The sequence below is a fragment of the Pleurodeles waltl genome, chromosome 8, assembly GCF_031143425.1.
Source record: "Pleurodeles waltl isolate 20211129_DDA chromosome 8, aPleWal1.hap1.20221129, whole genome shotgun sequence".
Classification (NCBI taxonomy): Eukaryota; Metazoa; Chordata; class Amphibia; order Caudata; family Salamandridae; genus Pleurodeles; species Pleurodeles waltl.
In genome coordinates, this window is record NC_090447.1 from 888,072,688 (window position 1) to 888,093,327 (window position 20,640).

Sequence of the window (20,640 nt, forward strand, 5' to 3'; positions counted from 1 at the left end):
GCACAGCCAAGCCTGGGTCCTCGACACTCTAGCCTGCAGTGCACAACCTCCTAAGTTGTCCTCCGGCGTCGTGGGATCTTCTTTTGTGACTTCGGGTGAGCTCCGGTTCACTCTTCTTTGTAGTGCCTGTTCCGGCACTTCTGCAGGTGCTGCCTGCTTCTGTGAGGGCTCCCTATCTTGCTGGGTGCCTCCTCTGTCTCCTCACGCAGTTGGCGACATCCTGGTCTCTCCTGGGCCACAGCAGCATCCAAAAACCCCAACTGCGACCCTTGCAGCTAGCAAGGCTTGTTTGCGGTCTTTCTGTGTGAGAACACCTCTGCAAGCTTCTTCACGACGTGGGACATCCATCCTCCAAAGGGGAAGTTCCTAGTCCTCTTCGTTCTTGCAGAATCCACAGCTTCTACCATCTGGTGGCAGCTTCTTTGCATCCTCTGCTGGCATTTCCTGGGCATCTGCCCAATCTCGACTTTGTCGCGACTCTTGGACTTGGTCCCCTTGTTCCACAGGTACTCTCGTCTGGAAATCCACCTTTGTTGCATTGCTGGTGTTGGTCTTCCTTGCAGAATTCCCCTATCACGACTTCTGTGCTCTCTGGGGAACTTAGGTGCACTTTACACCTACTTTTCAGGGTCTTGGGGTGGGCTATTTTTCTAACCCTCATTGTTTTCTTACAGTCCCAGCGACCCTCTACAAGCTCACATAGGTTTGGGGTCCATTCGTGGTTCGCATTCCACTTTTGGAGTATATGGTTTGTGTTGCCCCTATACCTATGTGCTCTCATTGCAATCTATTGTGACTGTACATTGCTTGTATTACTTCCTTTTGCTATTACTGCATATTTTTGGTATTGTGTACATATATCTTGTGTATATTTGGCATCCTCATACTGAGGGTACTCACTGAGATACTTTTGGCATATTGTCATAAAAATAAAGTACCTTTATTTTTAGTATATCTGTGTATTGTGTTCACTTATGATATTGTGCACATGACACCAGTGGCATAGTAGGAGCTTTGCATGTCTCCCAGTTCAGCCTAAGCTGCTCTGCTATAGCTACCTTCTACCAGCCTAAGCTGCTAGAAACACCTCTTCTACACTAATAAGGGATAACTGGACCTGGTACAGAGTGTAAGTACCCCTTGGTACCCACTACAAGCCAGGCCAGCCTCCTACAGTCCCCAGCACTCTTTCCTGTGATGCTCAGCTCCCTGAGTTGATGTCCGATGTCGTGGGACCTCCTTTTGCAGTGTTGAGATGACCGCTGTGTTCAGACTTCTTGAACTCATGTTCAAGGACTTCTGCAGGGGCTTCCTGCTTGTGCATGGGCCCTCTACACTGCTGAGGGCCCCCTCGGTCTCCTCTCCCAAGTGGCGACATCCTGGTCCTTCCTGGGCCCAGGCAGCAGCCTTTTTCTCTAACTGTGACTTTTGCAGCTAGCAAGGCTTGTTTACAATATTTTGCCAAGGAAACAACTCTGCATCTTCCAGCACGCAGTGGGACATCTTCTGCACAAACTAGAAGTTCCTAGCACCTTTCGTTGTTGCAGAATCTTCAGCTTCTTCCATCCAGAGGCAGCCATTTTGCACCTTCACCTGGGATTTAGTGGGCTCCTGCCCCCCCGGACACTTGCGTGACTCTTGGACTTGGTCCCCTTCCTTCGCAGGTCCTCGGGGCCTGGAGCCCGTCTTCAGTGCTTTGCAATCAGTTGTTGTCTTTGCAGAATCCCCTATCTCGACTTTACTGTCTTTCTGGAGTAGTAGGGTAACTTTACTCCTACTTTTCAGGGGCTTGGGTTGGGGTATCTTGGACACCCTTAGTGTTTTCTTACACTCCCAGCAACCCTCTACACACTACTCTAGGCCTGGGGTCCATTCGTGGGTCGCATTTCACTTTTAGAGTATATGGTTTGTGTTGCCCCTAGGTCTATTTTCTCCTATTGTGTTCTACAGTGTTTGCACTACTTTTCTAAGTGGTTTACTTACCTGATTTTGGTTTGTGTGTATAGTTTGTGTATTTTACTTACCTCCTAAGGGAGTATATCCTCTGAGATACTTTTGGCATATTGTCACTAAAATAAAGTACATTTTGTTTTTAGTAACTCTGAGTATTGTGTTTTCTTATTATATAGTGCTATATGATATAAGTGGTATAGTCGGAGCTTTCCATGTCTCATAGTTCAGCCTAAGCTGCTCTGCTATAGCTACCTCTATCAGCCTAAGCTGCTAGAACACTACTAATCTACTAATAAGGGATAACTGGACCTGGCACAGGGTGTAAGTACCATCAGGTACCGAATATAAGCCAGGCCAGCCTCCTACACCACCACTGAAGCTGATGGCTTAGTGGAGGGAGTTGTATTAGCAGATTGCCTTACTGCTGAGCAGAAGGACAACTGCACAAATCTCCTTGATCACTTCTCTGACCTTTTCTCACTGATTCCAGGTACAGCTACCTGGTGTGAGCTCACGATTGACACTGGAGACAGTTTACCTGTCAAAAGTAACATTTATAGACAGCCTGACCATCTCAGAGACTGTGTAAACAAGAAGTACAGAAAATGTTGGATCTGGGAGTGATTGAACCTTCTGAAATCCCTGGGCCAGCCCAGTGGTGCTAGTCCCCAAACCTCATAGTAAAGATGGAAAAAAGGAAATGAGGTTTTATGTGGACTATAGGGGTCTCAATCAAGCAACAAAAACTGATGCTCACCCTATACACAGGGCAGATGAGCTGACAGATACACTGGCTTATGCCAAGTATCTAAGCACTTTTGATTTAACTGCAGGGTATTGGCAGATTAAGTTATCAGAAGATGCTAAACCAAAGACAGCATTATCAACCATTGGAGGGCACTATCCGTTCACTGTTATGCCCTTTGGATTGAAGAATGCACCTGCCACTTTTAAGAGGTTGGTGAATACAGACCTCCATGGATTGGAAGCCTTTAGTGCAGCATGTCTGGACGATATTGCTGGCTTTAGCTCCAACTGGGATGATCACCTGGTCCACCTGTGGAAAGTTTTGGAGGCCCTGCAAAAGGCAGGCCTCACTATCAAGGCCTCAAAGAGCCAGATAGGGCAGGAGAAAGTGGTTTATCTGGGCCATCTGGTAGGTGGGGAACAGATTGCACCACTGCAGGGGAAGATCCAAACCATTAAGGAATGGGCTCCCCCTACAACTCAAACTCAAGTGAGAGCCTTCCTAGGACTCACAGGGTACTACAGGAGGATCATAAAGAATTATGGCACTATAGCTGCCCCTCTTAATAACCTCACATCAAAGAAAATGCCTAAAAAGGTATTATGGACTGCTAGCTGTCAAAAGGCTTCTGATGAGCTCAAGCTTGCATTTGCTCTGCACCTGTCCTCAAAAACCCTTGTTACTCCCAAAAAATCATATTACAGACTGATGCTTCTGAATTAGGGGTAGGGGCAGTCCTATCACAGCTAAACACAGAGGGAAAGAATCAACCTGTTGCTTTCATCAGCAGGAGGTTGACCCCTAGAGAAAATCTTTGGTCTGCCATTGAGAGGGAGGCCTTTGCTGTGGTCTGGGCCTTAAAGAAGTTGAAATCAGACCTCTTTGGGACTCACTTTATTGTTCAAACAGAGCGCAAACCTCTATTATGGCTTAAACAAATGAAAGGTGAAAACCCTAAATTGTTGTGGGGGTCCATCTCTCTACAGGGAATGGCCTATACAGTGGAATATAGACCTGGGAGTACCCACTCCAATGCAGATGGACTCTCCAGATATTTCCACTTAGACAATGAAGACTCATCTGGACAAGGTTAGCCTTATTGTCCCTCGTTTGGGGGGTGTGTGTAGGAAAGTCCCATCTTTCTCGGCATTTTACCCCCAATTTTACATGTATGTCAGTATGTTTTTGCCTGTCTCACTGGGGTCATGGCTAGCAGTGCCAGTGCTAATAGTTTGTGGCCTAAACGTGTATGCATGTGTAGTGCCTAACTGTGTCACTGAGGCTCTGCTAATCAGAACCTCAGTGTTTCTGCTCTCTCTGTTTTTAAATTTGTCACTATAGGCTAGTGACTACATTTACCAATTTCAATTGGCATATTGGACCGCCCCCTTATAAGTCCCTAGTATATGGTAATGAGGTACCCAGGGCATTGGGGTTCCAAGAGACCCATATGGGCTGCAGCATTTCTTTTGCCACCCATAGGGAGCTCAGACAAACGCTTACACAGGTAGGTTGCCAATCCTCCTCTCGCCCTATTTAGGGTCTCTCCTGTGGGCTTCTCTTCAGATTTTGACTTGCAAGAATCCACCAGGACTCCTCTGCACTTCTCTCTTCGACTTCTGCCAAGGATCGACCGCTGACAGCTCCAGGACGCCTGCAACACTGCAACAAAGTAGCCAGAAGACTACCAGTGACATTGTAGTGCCTAATTCTGCTGGCTTTCTCGACTGTTTCCTGGTGGTGCATGCTCTGGGGGCTGCCTGCCTTCACCCTGCACTGGAAGCCACGAAGAAATCTCCCGTGGGTTGATGGAATCTTCCTCCTGCTCCTGCAGGTACCAGACTACAGCCTCACCAGTACTCTGGGTCTTCTTTTACCTTGACGAGCGTGGCCCCGGAACACAGGTGGTGGACCTAAGTGACACCAACTGTCCAGAGGTCCAACTGGCCGAATTTGGAGGAGGTAAGTCCTTGCCTCCCCTCCCCAGGCAGTATTCATGTGCACCGTGTTATCTGCAGCTACAAGGGCTTCTGTGAAGATTTCCAAGAAATCCTGCATGCACTGCCGAGCCTAGGTCCCCAGCACTCCGTCCTGCGATTCTCAGCTCCCTGAGTTGACCTCCGGTGTCGTGGGACCTATCTTTGCAGTGTTGAGACGACCGCCGTGTTCAGTCTTCTTGAACCCGTGTTCAAGGACTCCTGCAGGTGCTTACCTCCTTCCAGTGAGCTCTATACGTTGCTGAGGGCCCCCTCTGTCTCCCCTTCCTGAGTGGCGACATCCTGGTCCATCCTGGGCCTGGGCAGCACCCTTTTTCTTCAATCACAACTCTTGTGTTTAGGAATGCTTGTTTGTGGTATTTTGCCAAGGAACACACCCTGCATCCACCAGCACGCAGTGGGACATCTTCTGCATGAAGCAGACTAACACTGCAAGCAACCCTCTACACACTACACTTGCCTAGGGGTGCATTTGTGGTTTGCATTCCACTTATTTAGTATATGGTTTGTGTTGCCCCTAGTCCTAATGCATTCTATTGTGTTCTGCAGTGTTTTCACTATTTTCTGACTGTTTTAGTTACCTGATTTGGTTATTTGTGCATATTTTGTGTATGTTACTTACCTCCCAAGGGAGTATATCTACTGAGATATTTTTGGCACACTGTCACTAAAATGAAGTACCTTTATTTTTAGTAACTCTGAGTATTATCTTTCTTATGACATGGTACCTATGTGATATAGTGGTATTGTAGGAACTTTGCATGTCTCATAGTTCAGCCTTGGTTGCTCTGCTATGGCTACCTCTATCAGCCTAAGCTGCTAGAACACTTCTACACTCTACTAATAAGGTATAACTGGACATTGTGTAAGGTGTTAGTACCCTTGGTACCCACTACAAACCAGACCAGCCTCCTACACCTCCCCACACATGACAGTACCCCTGTGCCCTGTGTGTTTTGCAGCTGCCAAGTCTTTTTGGCATCCTTCCTCCAAGTCCTTCTTGTGGCTCCGGCCCCCAGCACTCTATGCTGCGACGCATAGCTTCCTGAGTGGTTCCCCAGCAGCGTGGGAGCCTTTGTCGTAGTCCTGCGTGGGCTTCTCTTGCAACTTTCTTGTCCCTGTGCTGTGGGACTCCTGTGTGTGCTGCCTTGTCTTCTTTGGGCTCTCTGAGTTGCTGAGGGCCCCCCTCTGACTCCCCCTCCTGGGTAGAGTCCACCTGGTTTTTCCTGGTCATGGGTAGCTCCATTTTCCGCTAACCTCGAGCTTTGCATGTGCCAAGGCTTGTTCGCAGACTCCGACAATGCAAACTTGACTGCAATCCTGCATCCGGCGTGGGAGATCACTTGCAACCTCCAGAAACCCGACTTTGTCTTCTTGGGTGCAGTGCTGACTTTTCTTGTTCACCAGTGGTTCTCCTTTTGCTCCTCCATCCGGGTTAACAGGGGTTCCTGCTCTTCCTGGACTCTTTGGACTCTTCTGTGCTTCTTCGACTTTGGTGCCCTTCTTCCACAGGTCTTCTTGTCCAGGAATCCCATGTTGGTGTCTTGCAGTCTCTTCTGGGTTTTACATAATTCTTTTTCCCATTTCTGTATGTGTTCTGGGAAAGTTACTGTAATTTACTCCTGCTTTCCTGGTCATTAGGTTGGGTTTCGGTACTTAAATTTGGGATTTTCTTATACTCCAAGCTCCCCTCTACACACTACACTGTCTAGGTGGGAGACCAAATTTTGCATTTTACTTTCTTAATATATGGTTTGTGCTCCCCCTAGGCCCATTTCTCACTATTGTGATTTTCACTAATTGTACTGTTTTCTAACTGTTTTATGCCTATTTCTGCATACTAGTGTATATAGTTTGTGCATTACTTACCTCCTAAGGGAGTATAGTCTCTATGGTATTTTTGGCATTTGTGTCACCAAAGTAAAGTACCTTTATTGTTGTAACACTGAGTATTTTCTTTCGTGTGTGAGTACTGTGTGACTACAGTGGTATTGCATGAGCTTTGCATGTCTCCTAGATATGCCTTAGCTGCTCATCCACAGCTCCCTCTATAGACCCTGGCTTCTAGACACTGCCTACACTATAGTAATAAGTGGAAATGGTATACGGTGAAAGTACCAGAGGTACCCATTACACACCAGGCCAGCCTCTTAGATTGGTGGCAGCGGTGGGATAAATATTTGCAATTGCCTGATCACTCTGTCACCTGGTGCTTTCCACAGGAAAGGCATCTCCATACATAGAGACAATACATAGTACCTAGCGCAGGAATCTAGGCCATCATTTTGACTTTGGTGGTCTTCATTGAAGACCGCCAAAGGCGCCAGGAGACCGCCTGTGCTGGCGGCCTCCCGCCCACCATATCACGGGTACTTCCGGATTTTTGCTACACTTTGGGCAGAAATCCATCAGTAGTCGTGCTGACGGGCGGAGGCTCTCTGGTGGTTCCACCACCAGTAAGACACCGCCCACATATTATGGGCCATAATATGGTCTAGTGGATTCCTGCTGGTGGGGCGCTGCCAGCGGTGGAAGTGCCCCATCCCGTTCCCTGCCGGACGACCTTCTCCCTGGACCGGGCAAGGTGATCGTCTGACAGCAGGTGGGGGGCATTGTGTGTATGTGTGTGAGTGTGTGGTGTCTGTGTGTGTGCATGAATGTGTGTGCTTGCGTGGTTGTATGCCTGTCTGTATGTCAGTGTGTATGAGTGTCTGTATGACAGTGTGTCTGCGCGTGAGTATGCGTGTTTGGATGGGTGTGAGTATGCATCTGTGAATGCTGTGAATGCATGCATGAATGCTTGTATGAATGGATTTGTGAATGCGTGTATGTTTGAAGTTGTGAATGCGTGAATTGATGTTGTGAATGCATTCATGGATGCGTGTTAGTGGATGCGTGTATGTAAGTGTAAGTGAATGGGTGTATGCGTGGTACATGTGAGTGTCTGTGTGCATGTATGCGGGGGGACTATGTCAGAAGGGGGATGGGGTGGGGGAGGGGGCGCAGTGTCAGAAGGGGGCGAGGGGTGCTATGTCAGAAGGTGGGGTAGAGAGGGGGTGCTATGGCTAGAGGGGGGGTCTAGTGCTTGCTGGGGGGGTGGGGGAGCCGTCTACTGGTGACAGGGAAGGGATTCCCTGTCACCGGTAGCCCTTCCACCATGGTTTTCATTGTGATACTATAGCTGCAGAAACCATGTCGGAAGGCCGGCTCCTAATACCGCCCGGTTCAGACTGCCATGGTGGTATGAGTGGAGATGTGGCGGCTTGGCAGAGGCCAACCCGCCACACTCATAATGTGGTGGTCTGCACCGCCAGCTCGTTGGCGGTGGGATCGCCACATTTACGACCACCAGGGCCATAATGACCTCCCTAGTCTCTAAACTTACTTTCTGAGAGACTAGAGGTTAGGTAGGTTAGGTACACCCTACACCACCCCAACACACACACCATTTCTGTAGCTGGACCTAGCTATGAGGTCATGGACTCTCCTTATAAGGACATGACCTTCAAAGAATTGAATGAGCTGTGTTCAGTGAGGAAGCTAAACATGGGGAAGAATCCTAATATGAGTTTATTCTAAGCCCCCTTCTTAGCCAGGAGGAAGAGGAAGATGGAGACTCTAAACCCCTTGAGTTAGAGGATAATCTTCCAAGTTCAGGGGACGGTTCTTCAAAGGATCTTGTTCCTAGCAGACCAACTAATGTAGCTGGTACTTCGAGGAGAAGTCACTCAGGTAGGGCTCCATTTACACCCAGAGGACAGGTAGCTAGGATCACCAAGACTAGGGAAAGATCCACTTCTGCCCACTCTCAAGTCACTTCAGTGTCTGAGGGGTCACACTGCACAACTCCAAGGGATGATTCTATAGATAGAGAGCTCAGAAAGCTGAGACTTAAAGAGTCCAGGCTAAGGCTGCAGCAGCAACAGCTAACCCTGGATATGGAGGCCTTGGGAGTGGAGACGGAGAGGTAGGGGCTGGGGTTAGCACCCCATGGTGGCAGCAGCAGTTTCAGGGATTATAGAATCAAGAAGGACTCCATGGATTCCAGAAACCTGCACAAATTGTTCCTCATACAAGGTGGGAGATGACATATCCAAGTGGTTTGCTGCACTTGAGAGGGCCTGTAAAGTTCAGAGGGTCCCTCAAAGGCAAAAGGCTGCTATTCTCTGGTTGTCCTTCTCTGACGATGGGAGGGATAGACTTCTCACTGTCTGAGAAGAGGATGCAGACAACTACAATGTTTTAAAAACAGCACACTTAGAAGGTTTTGGTCTCACCACTGAACAATATAGGATCAAGCTCAGGAAGACCAGAAAAGAGGACTCACAGGATTGGGTTGACTTTGTGGATTGTTCTGTAAAAGCTTTAGAAGGCTGGTTACATGGCAGCAAAGTGTCTGACTATGAGGGCTTGTATATTCCGTTACAGAGAGAGCATATTTTGAATGATTGGGTGTCTTACTTGTTGCACCAGTACTTGGTAGACTCAGATCTGACCTCTCCCCAAGAATTGGGAAAGAAGGCAGACAAATGAGTCAGAACAGGGGTGAGCAGAAAAGCTCATACAGAGGGTGTAGGAGGCTGGCCTGGTTTGTAGTGGGTACCTTGGGTACTTACACCTTATACCAGGTCCATTTATCCCTTATTAGTGAGGTAGTAGTGTTCTAGCAGCTTAGGCTGATAGAGCTAGCTATAGCAGAGAAGCTTAGGCTGAACTAGGAGATATTCAAAGCTCATGCTATACCACTTATAGTTTCACAGAACGTATATACAAGTAAAGACAGTACTTAGTGTTACCAAAAATAAAGGTATTTATTTGTGCGGCACAGTACCAAAAATATCTTAGAGACAATACTCCTTCTGGGAGTACACAATATATACACTAGACACCAAAATTAGACAAGAAAATAGTCACAGAACAATGCAAGCAATAGGAAATGCTATAGATTGCAATGGGAGAAAATACATCTGGGGCAACACAAACCATATGCTAAGAAAGTGGGATGCGAGTCACGAATTCCCGCCTAGACAAGTGTAGTGTGTGCAGAATCGCTGGGAGAGTAAGAATATAGTAAAGGTGAGTAAATTACCCCACCCCAGAGCACAAAAAAGTAGGAGTAAAGTACTGCAAGTTTCCTTAGGACACACTACACATCGTGATTGGGATTTTGCACCAGCCAACCAAGCCTGCAAAGAACAACTGCTGAATTCTGGGACCTGAAGACCAGCAAAGGAAGGGGACCTAGTCCATAAGTCAAAAAGGAGTTCCAGGAAGGACAAGAGCCCCTGCCAACCCAGAAGAGGGTGCAAAAGAAGAGTCCCCGGTTAGTCAAAGACTGCAGGAATGCACCCTAGGAAGATGTCTGTGGGTTCCTGCATGATGCAAAAGATGTCCCACGACGTGAAGATCGTTGCAGATGAGATTTCGTGTTGGAAGTTGCCAACAAGCCTTGCCTACGACAAAAGTGTGTTTTGCATCAAAATGGCGCTGGATGGACCCAGGAGGGACCTGGGGGCCTCAAATCTGTGTGAGGAGGAAGAGGGGGCTCTCAGCACTTTAGAGAGCCCTCAGGTTGCCAGCCACCACCCCCAGAGGTCCCAGGACACAGGGATAAAGGTGGTGCAAAATGTGGTTGATGCAGCACAACAAATGAAGGTCCCATGCCGCCGGAGAACAACTCAGGGAGTTGAGCATGACAGGATGGAGTGCTGGGGACCTGGGCCAGGCTTTGCACAAAGGAATTTTGCAAAGAGTGCACAGAGGCCTCAGGAACTGAAGAAGACGCAGTAAACAGGGGTCCTGTCGCTCTCGGGGAAGGCAAGGTCTTACCTCCTCCAAATTGTGTCAGCAGGACCTCAGGACAGTCTAAGTCAATGATCTCCACCCTCTGTGTCTTTAGGAGCATGCTCGTTGATGTGAGAGGAGTCTAAGGGTACTCGTCGTCTTGGAAGGTGCCTGCTTGGAGCAGGGGAGTGACTCTGTCACTCCACAGGAGATTTCTTTGTTCCTTCTGGTGCAGGATGAAGACAGGGAGTCCTCACAGCATGCACACCTTGGAAGCTGTTGCAGTTGCTGACTTGGAGCTGAGGTTGCTGAAGAAAAGTATCTCTTATGGATACTTTGTTGTAGTTACAGCATTTCTTGGCGCAGACTGCAGTTGATCCGAGTTGAGAGGAGTGTGAAGTTGTTGCAGAGGATTCCTGAAGGAAACTTGCAAGCAGAATCTGAAGAGAACCCACATGAGAGATCCTAAATAGCCCTGAGAGGGGGATTGGCTACCTTATCAGGTATGGACCTATCAGGAGGGGTTTCTGACGTCACCTGCTGCACTGGCCACTCAAAGCCCTCCAGAGTGCCCCCACACCTTGCAAAACATGATGGCTGAAGTCTGGGACAAACTGAAGGAGCTCTGGACACCATCCTTGGGGTGGTGATGGACAGGGGAGTAGTCACTCCCCTTTCCTTTGTCCAGTTTCATGCCAGAGCAGGGGAGAAGGGGTCCCCGAATCAGTGTAGACTGGTTTTTGCAAGGAGGGCACCATCTGTGCCCTTCAAAGCATTTCCAGAGACTGGGGGAGGCTACCCCTCCCCAGCCTGAAACACCTATTTCCAAAGGGAGAGGGTGTAACACCCTGCTCTCAGAGGAAGTGCTTTGTTCTGCCTTCCAGGTCCCAGGAGAGCAGAACCCTGTCTGTGAGGTGGCAGCAGCTGTAGCTGCAGTGCAAGCCTCAGAGAGATGGTTTGGCAGTACTGGGGGTCCATGCTGCAGCCCACAGGATGCATGGAATTGGCTCCCCAATACCAGATTTGGAATGGGGGGACAATTCCATAATCTGAGACATGTTACTTGGCCACATTCGGAGTTACCATTGTGAAGCCACATATAGGTATGGAGCTATATGTAGTGCACGTGTGTAATGGCATTTCCGCACTCACAAAGTCTGGGGAAATGGCCCTGATCTATGTGGGGGAACCTTTGCTAGTGCAAGGGTGCCCTCACACTTAGTAACTTTGCACCTAACCTTCAGCAAGTAAAAGGTTAGACATATAGGTGATTTATAAGTTACTTAAGTGCAGTGAAAATGGCTGTGAAATAGTGTGTGCACTATTTCATGCAGACTGCAATGGCAGTCCTGTGTAAGGGTTTGTCTGAGCTCCCAATGGGTGGCAAAATAAATGTTGCAGCCCATATGGATCTCCTGGAACAGCAATTCCCTGTGTACCTAGGCGCCATATACTAGGGACATGTAAGGGGAGTCCAGTGTGCCAATTGAAATTGGTAAATGAAGTCACTGGCCTAAAGTGACAAATTTACAAGCAGAAAGAGCATAAGCACTGAGGTTCTGATTAGCAAAGCCTTAGTGACAAAGTTAGGCACTACACAGGCATACACATTAGGCCATAAAATATGAGCACCACTGCCAAGACCAGCAGGATCCCAGTGAGAAAGGCAAAAACTTACTGACATACAGGTAAAAATGGGTGTAATATGCCAAGGAAGATCGTGCTTTCCTACACACACACCCAAACGAGGGACAATAAGGCTAACCTTGCCCTGATAAGTCTTCATTGTCTAAGTGGAAATATCTGGAGAGTCCATCTGCATTGGAGTGGGTACTCCGAGGTCTATGTTGCACTGTATAGTCCATCCCCTGTAGGGAAATGGACCACCTCAACAATTTAGGGTTTTCAACTTTCATTTGTTTGAGCCATAATAGAGGTTTGTGGTCTGTCTGAACAATGAAATGAGTCCCAAATAACCAGGGTTTCAGCTTCTTCAGTGCCCAGACCACAGCAAAGGCCTCCTTCTCTAGGGCAGACCAACGCTTTTCTCTAGGGGTCAACCTCCTGTTAATAAAAGCAACAGGTTGATCCTGGCCCTTTGAGTTAAGTTGTGATAGTACAGCCCCTAGGCCTAATTCAGAAGCATCTGTTTGGACAATGAATTTTTTTTGAGTAGTTTGGGCACCTTAAACAGGTGCAGAGCACATTGCCTGCTCAAGCTCTTCAAAAGCTTTTTGACAGCTAGCTGTCTACAATACCTTTTTAGGCATTTTCTTGCTGGTGAGGTCATTAAGAGGTGCTGCAATGGAGCCATAGGTCTTAATGAACCTCCTGTAATACCCAGTGAGACCTAAGAAGGCTCTGACCTGGGTCTGAGTAGTAGGGGGAGCCCAGTCCATAATGGTCTGAAACTTCCCCTGAAGTGGTGCAATCTGTTCTCCACCTACCAGGTGGCCCAGATAAACCACGGTCCCCTGCCGTATCTGGCACTTTGAAGCCTTGATAGTTAGGCCTGCGGTTTGTAGGGCATCGAAAACTTTCCAGAGATGGACCAGGTGATCTTCCCTGGTGGAGCTAAAGACAGCAATATCGTCCAAATATGCTGCACTAAAAGCTTCCAAGCCTTTGAGAACTGTATTCACGGGTCTCTGAAAAGTTGCAGGTGCATTTTGCAAACCAAAGGGCATCACTGTGAAGTGATAATGACCTCCTATGGTAGCAAATGCAGTTTTTGCTTTAGCATCTTCTGACATTTTGATCTGTCAATACCCTGCAGTCAAGTGAAAAGTGCTTAGATACTTGACAGATGCCAGTGTATCTATTAGCTCATCTGCCCTGGGTATAGGGTGAGCATCTGTTTTGGTTAGTGTATTGAGACCCCTATAGTCCACACAAAACCGCATTTCTCTCTTTCCTTCTTTGTTATGAGGTTCGGGGACAAGCACCAACGGGCTAGCCCAGGGGCTATCAGAAGGCTCAATAACTCCAAGATCTAGCATTTTTTGAACTTCAGCTTTTATGCAATCTCTGACATGGTCAGGATGCCTGTAAATTTTACTTTGGACAGGTAAACTGTCTCCAGTGTCAATTGTATGTTCACACCAAGTAGTTGTACCAGGTATGAGTGAGAAGAGTTCAGAAAACTGATCAAGGAGATTTTTACAGTCTTCCTTCTGCTCAGCAGTAAGGCAGTCTGCCAGAACCACTCCCTCCACTAAACCATAAGTTTCAGTGGTGGAGAAGAGATCAGGGAGAGGGTCACTCTCTTCTTCCTGTCCCTCATCTGTAGCCTTGAGCAGGGTTAAGTCAGCCCTGTCACAGTAAGGCTTTAGGCAATTGACACGAAGCACCCTAAGGGGACTTCTTGCTGTGCCCAGGTCTACCAACTAGGTGACCTCCCCTTTTTTCTCTACAATTAGATGGGGTCCACTCCATTTGTCCTGGAGTGCTCTTAGGGCCACAGGCTACAATACCCACACCTTCTGTCCTGGGTGGTACTCTGTCAGGACAGCCTTGTGGTCAAACCATTATTTTTGGAGCTCTTGGCTGGCCTGAAGGTTTTGCTGGCCTTTGTCATGTACTCAGCCATTCTACTTCTCAGGCCAAGGACATAGTCCACTATGCCCTGTTTTGGAGCTTTTAAAGGTTGTTCCCAACCCTCCTTAACAAGAGTAAGGGGACCCCTAACAGGGTGACCAAATAGGAGTTCAAAGGGGCTGTAGCCCACTTCTTTTGGGGTACGTCCTTGTAGGCGACAATGAGGCATGGTAATAGGACATCCCATCTACTTCTGAGTTTTTTAGAGAGTCCCATAATCACACCTTTGAGAGGTCTAATAAACCTCTTAATAAGTCTATTAGTCGTGAATGATAAGGGGTGGTGAACTTTTATGTAACACCACACTCCTTCCACATTGCTTTTAGGTATGCAAACATGAAGTTACTACCTCTGTCTGACACCACTTCCTTAGGGAAGCACACTCTGGAAAAGATTCCTAAAAGGGCCTTTGCCTCTGCAGGTGCTGTAGTGGTCCTTAAGGGGATAGCTTCTGGGTACCTTGTGGCATGGTCCACCACCACAATGATAAACCTATTGCCAGAAGCTGTTGGAGGGTCGAGGGGGCCAACAATATCAACCCCTACCCTTTTAAAGGGCACCCTAACCACTGGTAGTGGCATTAAGGGGGCTTTTGGGGTGCCACCAGTCTTGCCACTGCCTTGGCAGGTGACACAGGAGCGAAAAAACTCCTGTGTGTCTTCTGACATATGGGGCCAGTGAAAATGTGGAACAAGTCTGTCCTATGTTTTGCTCTGGCCTAAATGCCCACCTAAAGGGATGTCATGAGCCAGAGTTAGGAGGAATTCCCTGTACTGAAGGGGGATGACCAGTCTCCTGGAGGCACCAGGTTTAGGGTCCCTTGCTTCAGTATAAAGGAGATTATTATCCCAGTAAACTCTGTGTGTGTCAGAGATATCACCATTTTGCTGCTTGACAGCTTGCTGTCTGAGGCCCTTCAATGTGGGACAGGTTTGCGGTGCCACACTCAGCTCTTTCCTGGCAGCCCCCCTGCACCCAGGATATCAGCTGTCTCAGCTCCCAGCTCCTCTGGTATAGGTTCTGCACAGGGAGAGAATTCCTCTTCCTCAAAAGGGGAATCATCTGTGGAGGGAGGGATAGTGGACAATGGTTTGCCCTTCCTACCCCTAGTCTTTGGGAGCACTTGGTCTATTGTTCCAGGATCCAAGCTTCCCTGTCCTTCTTTGCTTCTTGGCTTGAGCCCTGGTAAGAGCAAAGATGTGCCCTGGAATGCCCAGCATTACTGCATGGGCCTCCAACTCCACTTCAGCCCAAGCTGGAGTCTCCAAATCACTGCCTAGCAGACATTCTACAAGTAAATCAGTGGCTACTACAACTTTCTTTGGACCAGTAACCCCCCCCCCCCCCAGTTGAGATTCACAACAGCCATGGGATGGCTTACAGTGTTGCTATGGGCGTATGTCACTTGGTACTGGTGACCAAGTAGGTGTTGCTCAGGGGCAACCGGTATGTCCTTCACCATGGTGACACTGGCACCTGTGTCCCTGTAGGCCTCAACCTGAACACCATTAATCATGGGTAGCTGCTTGAACTTATCCATATTAAGGGAACAAGCAACTAAAGTGGCTAGTTTAATGCCACCATCAGAGACTAAAACAGCCTCAGTGATCTCCCTAACTAGACCAACCCCAACTACATTACCAATGGTGAGGCCAGCTACACCCTTTGACTGGCTATTAGTAGTGTTTTTGCCACCACCACTGCTATTGCTAGGGGCACTAGTGGTTGCAGTTGGGGTTGTGGTGGGGGAGGTTTGGTGTTTCTTTTAGACAATGAGGATCAGTTGCCCAATGGCCTTTGGCTTTACACACATAACACCAAGGTTTCTTATCTTTGTGAGAAGAGGATTTTGACTCACCACCCCCAGAGGATTTTTGTGGGCCTGATGAAGACTCTGATGATTTTTTATCCTTGTCCCCACCCTTGTCATGTGACTTACCATCCTTCTTTTTGCCATCCATGTCACCCCCTGTACAAGCTGTTCTGCTCACCCATGTCCTGACCCATTTGTTTGCCTTCTTTCCCAATTCTTGTGGAGAGGTCAGATCTGAGTCCACAAGATACTGATGTGTATATGTGACAATACAACTAGGTCCTAAACAACTATAGCCTAAACCACTACTGCTATACAACTAAAAAGTCTCTACAACTACGTACTGAACAACTACTGTCTAAACAACAATTGTGCTAGAATAACAATTGCCTGAACAACTAATTTTAAGGTAAGGTTTCCTTTTTTGGTTTTTAAACAACTTATATATATTTATATATATATATATATATATATATATATATATATATATATATATATATATATATATATGTATATATATATATATATATATTCTAAACCACGTATATATGTTTAAATATATATATACATATATATATATATATATATACACATATATATAAATTCTAAGCAACTAATAAACCATTTAAAAAAAAAAAAAAAAAAATTACCTTAAAATTAGTTGTTCAGGCAATTGTTATTCAGTCACAATTGTTGTTTAGACCGTAGTTGTTCAGTACTTAGTTGTAGAAATCTTTTAGTTGGTTAGCAGTAGTGGTTCAGGCAAGTAGTGGTTTAGACCTCGTTGTTCAGGATGTTTCCCAAAATGATACTTGTGTGCTGCATATTGCACAATATTTATGTGTGGACAAATACACCATGTGCTAATGCCAATGAGGAGCAGGAAAGGCCGGACGATGAGTATGAGGAAGATGAGGCTCAACCTCAAAATATCCCATCAGTAGCAGCAACACAGCAGAGGGACCATGGAGTGCACAAATGTTTTACTAAGGCCTGAATGAGTTTCACAATGTCTCAAAATTATGACACTACCAGTGTGTAAGCAAATTAATTTCATAAACACAGTAGATATCTGAACTGCTCTGACAACTGGCAGGTGAAGTGTATGAGTTTGCAGACCCCTTTTGGACCTAAACCTTTCTCCAGCCTCCAATCAATTCCCTCCTCCTCAGAGTTAGAAATGAGGCAACCTTTCTCTGGATACTAGGCCTTTCGGGGCAGGTGGTTACACTCAGTTAAGCCAAGCTACAGGGGGAAGAAGGACTGAATGGCTGATCAGGCAACAATTGGCAAATGGAGGTTTGGTCCACACTTGTGAAGTTCAATCAGGGGTCTCAACACTGGCCTTCTGGCGTGTGCACCAGTCTACAAATTACGGGGGAGGGTAACCTTGAGGCACGCTTTTCACAGTGGCACCCAGCTAATCCAGACACTCCACTTCTCAAATATTTAGTAATTGAGCACGTCCAAGGGCGGGAAGCACAATGTCTGGTATGTGACAACTTGGACCACCCAGGAATCCCAGTTGCATGTGAAGAGTTAGCAACATTCTGTGCCCTCCTGGTAAGGACACAAGCTGTCATGACCTGAGTGGCACCAAATGCTTCAGAACGTAGATACAAAGGCCCATAATAATACCTTTTTAGTGCCGCATTTCCACAGTTTATTGACACAAAAATGGCGTAAACTTACAAAATACAATCGTATTTTGTAAGTTTGCGTCACTTTTGCATCAAAAAGCGGTGCAAATGCGGCGCAAAAAAAGTATAAATATGTGCCAAAGTGCTCAATGCAGGGCCTCCCTCGGATGAGGCCCAATGTCTTGTGCACAATGACTTGAGTAGCACCATACAACTCCTCTGCGCACAAAAAGTTACCAAAGCTGTGCCTCCCTGGAATGAGGCTTAACGTATGGTGTGCAGACAATTCTGCTGCCCCCAAAAGTTACCACTGCTGCACCTCCCTGGAATGAGGCACAACATCTGGTGAGTGATGATTTGAGTCACACCAGACAATCCCACTGCACACAAAAAGTTACCACTGTCATGCTTCACTTGAATGAGGCACATCGTCTGGTGCAAAATGGCTTGAGTCGCACCAGGCAACCCTGCTGCTCACAAAAAGTTACCAAAGCAGCGTCTCCCTGGAGTGAAACACCACTCCTGAAGTGTGATGACTTTAGTCACACCAGGCACTTCTGAATCCACAATCAGTTCCAGTTCCATACCTCCCTTGAATCAGGAACAACGTATGGTGCGCAATGACTTGCGCCCCACCAGACAAATCTGGTCACACACTGAGACAGCAGTTCTGGGGTATCGCATGAGGTAGAATGTAGCACTTCTCCGGGTACGCCCCCACCTCCGAGGGTCACAACAAGTGACATAGACACTGCATGCAATGAGCGTGCAGTCATTTGTTGCACAAGAGAAATTTGGCACACTCAACAACAGCAGGCCACGCAGGTTCCATCAACCAATAATCAGTTCACTACCAATGAAACACTTATGCATGTTGTGACCCAACTATGAAGGGCCACACTCCTAGAATGCAGGCAGTACTTTGCAGGCACTGCACCAGCCAAATCCAGTCTCCAGATCCAATACTTAGTTCAACGCTCACACCACTGCTACTAGGTGGAATCCTGCAGACAACGTAGATGCATAGGATGGCACTGCTCTCCAGATGGCACAGTAGATGGTGTAGTTCCCACGCAGGAGGTCTTTGATGTCACTGAGGCCTCCATGCAGAGCACGGGGCAAGCCAAGAAGCTCTTGGAGAGCATATTTCAGAGTGTCACACTGCAGCAAGCAGTGTGCCCAGGCTAGCCATGATACGATACAGAAAGGGTGTGCAATCCCTTCGCAGGCCAGTAAATACTGCTGTGCACAATAGATTCCTCTGGCAGAAGGCACCACACAGTACAGGAACTCTGTCCTGCGCTCTTGCAACTGTATCTCTAAATTGCTGAAGTGTGGTCCCCTTAGTTATACTGAAATGGGATTTGTAGTTGGGATGTGTCCCCTAAATTTCAGTCCTGTCTGCCATGGGGCCCTGGAATGTAGATCCTTGTCTTTAATGGTGCCATGATCTGGATCTGAGAGGCCTAGTGTCAAAACCTCTTACTCCAGTCTATCCAGCCAGACCCTCAGATGGCAAAGGTCTGTAGTTTTGGTTGCAAAAGATTTATAGCTGTTGCTGGGGAATGGACAGATGTGTTTTCCCCAGCCTCCAGTGAAGTTAAGCTTGAATTGAAAAGGCATACAAAAGAGATTTTAGAACATGGAAATGCCAACTTTCTAGAAGTAGCATTTCCAAGGTATTACTGACAAAACCACCTTTACAATTGGAAATGCTTTGTCATGGGGAAATCTAATAATAGTAACCATGATGAGGCTTAGTTTAACGCTTCCCTAATTCAATGGGACTGCAGCCCCGAAGCCGGCAGTTCAAGCCTGTTGTCCCAAGCTCAGGTGACCTCCTTTTTTGGCTTCTTGGCGTTGTCCCTGTACACAGCTGTTGCGCTGTTAGCCTCTATTTAGCCTTAATTTTATTCAATGGCATATAATTAGATTTAGCCTTAATTGCCTTAATTTAGCCTTTATTGCATTTATTTGCATTCAGCCCAACTGTACTTTATTGTTTTAGTGTTTTTGGTATTGTATTTGGCATTGTATTATTGTATTTCATTGTATTTCATTTCAGCGCCCTCCTGCCATTTTTCTTTCCTGCTCCTCGTCTCTCCCACCTTGCCACCCTCCTGCCTGATGGCTTGCCCCTCCCATCTCCCAGGACTACTTATGGAGATCGTACCAAAGGCAAGCCCGTCTGGACCCATCTGTGTCTGGACCATGGCCAGCAACAGGACCCCTGCACTACCACTGATACTCTGCTACATACCTTCGCTGCCTCACATCGCCCCACTCCACAGCAGGACCCTTCACCTGCCTCTGCTTTCAGTTCATCTTAAACCCAGCACAAAACACCACCACAGCAACCAGCACCACACTAACACTGGAAGACAAGACCCCCTCTGGACAACTCACCTGCCTCCTGCTCAAAATCAGATCGCTCTGCAAGATCAAAGCTGTAAAGAAGGAGCTCCAACAAAGCCAATTGTTAGAGAGTTCATCTATCCATCAGCCACAGAAAACAGTATTCCCGTATTACGGGAACTGTATGACTCCCTTGCCTACCACTTCCATAACAAGATAGCAACCCTCTGTAAAAACTACAACACCCAACACGCCAACCTCCTCAATCACTGATCGACCATCACCATCGACCACCAACTCACCACATAGGAACAAATCAGCACATCAAATAACAAACACTTCTCTGGACACCATCCACTCAGGAGGGGAAACATCTTGAACAACGAGGACTAAACCACTAATTGCCTGAACCACTACTGCGAAACAACTAAAAAGTCTCTACAACTAAGTACTGAAAACGTTAAGGCAGACCCTCATCACCAGCTGACTGGACTACGACAACACACTCTCTACAGGCACCACCACCAAACTCATGCCAAAACTCCAGTCAATCCAGAATGCCGCTTCTAGACTGATCCCCAACCTGCCCAAGAGAACCCACATCACCCAACACCTGAAGCACCTCCACTGGCTCCCAGTTCACAAGAGATGCCACTTGAAGCACCTAACCCACACCTATAAAGCCCTCCATTACCAGGGACCTGCCTACATGAACTAACATCTGCAATTCCACTGACCACCCAGGGATCTTCA